This window comes from Aplysia californica, unplaced genomic scaffold (genome assembly GCF_000002075.1).
Source record: "Aplysia californica isolate F4 #8 unplaced genomic scaffold, AplCal3.0 scaffold00119, whole genome shotgun sequence".
NCBI lineage: Eukaryota > Metazoa > Mollusca > Gastropoda > Aplysiida > Aplysiidae > Aplysia > Aplysia californica.
The window spans coordinates 389,030-392,224 of record NW_004797389.1 but is presented as its reverse complement, the minus strand read 5'-3'; the positions used below and the strand labels follow the sequence as shown (position 1 = coordinate 392,224).

General features: G+C 42.4%; 1 protein-coding gene across 4 annotated transcripts in view; it reads right to left on the bottom strand.

Moving 5' to 3' along the window:
• LOC101852617 overlaps positions 1-3,195 on the bottom strand; it is a 44,322-nt gene that overhangs the window by 25,323 nt on the left and 15,804 nt on the right. Inside the window, exon 1 of one of the 4 annotated variants that reach the window (XM_005096011.3) lies at positions 402-502. The exons of the other annotated variants lie outside the window; for them this stretch is intronic. The gene's annotated coding sequence lies outside the window, so the exon portion shown is untranslated. Of the gene's footprint in view, positions 1-401; positions 503-3,195 lie in introns of those variants that run through there. 4 annotated transcript variants of the gene reach the window in all.

Below are 3,195 nucleotides of genomic sequence, written 5' to 3'. Positions count from 1 at the left end.
ATAATAATAATAATAAAAGCTCGTCCGCCAACGTCTGACGATGACCAATACATCTGCATTTGAGAATATTTCTCCTGCAAAATAAAAGAATTTGAAGAATTTAATTAAAGGTTAAGATGACTTGTGGCTTCTGCTGCGGCCGGATGAGACGATTCTTACATGACTCGGCAAATTGTAAATGGGTTTCACGCATCAGGTAAACACATAAAATGGAGACAATACAATAAAGAGGGAGAGAAAAAGATGCCTCTTTTTACTGCGATCAGAATAAGATCATTTCTTTAACTGCTATCGAAGTAAGACCATGTACAAGATTTTATTTTTACCACGAAGAGGACGACAAAAAGTAAAATCAAGCATAAAATAATCATTATAATAATTATATAATAGCAATCACCTACCCATTTCAAGGCCTCTTGTCAAATTCGGCAGACCACGCAAAGGTTTTAACATTGACAACAATTTATGCCGTCACGGGCAACACCCTTACTGGGGAATTCGACAAGATAGGCCGGGCTGTACCGTGGCGCCTTGAAGGAAATTGTAATTGAGCTGGGCTAACGATCGATTCCGGAAACAATTCTCGCAGTTAGAGCAAAGAGAAGTTCCGATTCCCCTACACGTAAAGCAACGGTTATTAATGACATGGGCTTAATTTATTACGTTTTTTTTTTCTTCTTTTCTTTCTTTTTAAAATTCGTTTTCGATAAAAAGAAAAAAAAAAGATGGTGGTGAATCCTGAAGCTGTTCGGAGCCGACCAGGTAAAAACTGGCTAGGTATTGGGCTCATCGGACGTAGTAAGACTCGCCGGAAATAACCCTAATCGCCGGAAGTAACTACTTGTTCGTTTGTTGTCGTTTTTTGCTTTGTTTTTTGTTGCTGTTTTTTTCCCTGGGTTTGTTTGTTTGGTTTGTTTTGTTGTTGTTGTTTTTTTGTTTGGGGGGGGACGTGTTTTACGGCATGATCATCGCGAAATCTGGACATTCTGCTACGCTTTAAGATAAGCTGTTTTTGGGGGTGCTTTAAAAAAAAAATTAGTACAGAGAAGCACATCGGCACATTAATGGCCATTTAGTGCTCAGAAAAAGTAAGACAGACATAAACAATAGAGAACCGCCCACGAAGTAAATATTACTCGCCGGAAGAAGGCCTGTATGATATGTCATGGGGTCGGATTAAACGAAAGTACTCACTACCCGACGGAAGTAACCATGTAATTTTCAACGAGTCGCAAACCACCAAAAAGAAATTGTGGACTTACCGAGAAAAATCACATCAGCAGAGAGTGATTGAGTTCCGACTCGATTCCTACGATGTCTAGCTTTCAAGAATAGCGAATCTGCAATTGCTGGAAAAACGGCTACCGCCCACCACCAGGTAACAAGTTAATAATAATAATAGCATTTGTATAGCGAAAATCCCCGCTCAACAGCAAGCTCTGAGCGCTTCACAATCTATACTATCCATCAGACCTGAGAGATTTCTGAAACAAACTCAACTTCCTGGGAAGCATACAGTGCAAGCAGCCTTTTATAGGCGCTAAAACACTAACATACTGACAAGATCTTTCGCTGTCTATGGCCGGGTACCCATTTCCACCTGGGTGAAGTGAGAAAAATTCGTGTAAAGTGCCTTTTCCAAAGACACAACGTCGGGCCCGCAGCTCGAACCCCCGACGCCGCGATCTCACGATTACGAGTCCGGTAGCCTTACCACTAGGCCACCGACGCCACAACTGACAACTGAAAGTAACGTTTGTACAATATTCCACTTAGGCGTGGAAGGCGAGCAAGTGAGATGCAAGTCAACGTCACATGACGTAATATGGCCTGTCAACGAAGTTATTGTGGAAATGAACATTGTTTTCCTTCGATTAGTGAAGATTATACCACTGTGTTTTCACTTGCGATCATTCAACATTGTCTCTCTTGTTCGTTTGTTTAGTAAAGAGAAGCACATCGACACAATAATGGTCATTTAGCGCTAGGAAAAAGTAAGACAGACAGAAATAGAGGGGAAAATGAAGAAGTAAGTTTAGACCTACCAGTAGCGCCTTCCAACCACCCGCATGTCTCTCTTGACTTCAGTTCAAAGAATAGTAATATTCGTTTGTAATAAGTTCAAAATGTGATAGCAGACTGAGTGATAGCGAAACTCAAGCCACGTGTTTTCCCTCCGAGGATCTTGTAGATAAAGACAGTAATATCGGACTTATTAAACATGTAAAGGAAAGACTCACGGTGGAGGGTATTTGTATAGGAACCATGTCGTAGCACAGGATCTCTGGCATTTTCAAAGAACCTATACAACACGATGCATTAGTTCTCTCCGCTCTTTGAGCATTACTGTATGAAACAGAAAGCCACTACACAAAGGCAAGTATAGATTATATGTTTTTTACTAGAAAAACCCCAGATATCCCACCTGTTCCTGTTCCTCCTCCATTTACTCTTTCTTCTGTCGGCATACGCCACACTGTGTCTGTCTCCTCCCTCCTCTGTTAGACTTTTGGAAAGAGTTGTCTTCTTTTGTTTGTCTCTCTCTCTCTCTCTCTCTTTCTCTCTTTCTCTCCCTCTCTCTCTCTCTCTCTCTCTCACTCACACACACACATACACACACACACACACACACACACACACACACACACACACACACACACACAGAGAGAGAGAGAAAAACATCACGTACATCGTGGTACGCCTTAAATCGAAAGTGGCATATTTATGACAGACAGACAGACAGACAGACAGACAAACAGACAGACAGACAGACAGACAGACAGACAGACAGACAGACAGACAAGACATCGTGGTACACCCTAAATCGAAAGCGGCATTCATTACGCCACAACTGTATCTGGTGTCTAAAGGCTTGACACATTATTCGGCTTGCAAGTGAAAGTGGCCCAACTTTACTCACAGCAGTCCACAAAATGTCAGCGAAAGTAACAGATTCACTATCGCTTCTGTAGAGGTCACCTTGGGGATTCAGTGTAACGGATACCACCTATACACCTCAAAGCAATACGAGTCACTGAAAGAGAGAAGGACTGCGAGCGGGGGATAAAGGGGGAGGGGGGATACGATGACAATAACTTGTGCTTATGTGTGTGGCGTACATTGATGCTAGTGTGTGTGTGTGTGTGTGTGTGTGTGTATGTGTGTGTGTGTGTGCGTGCGTGCGTGCGTGCGTGC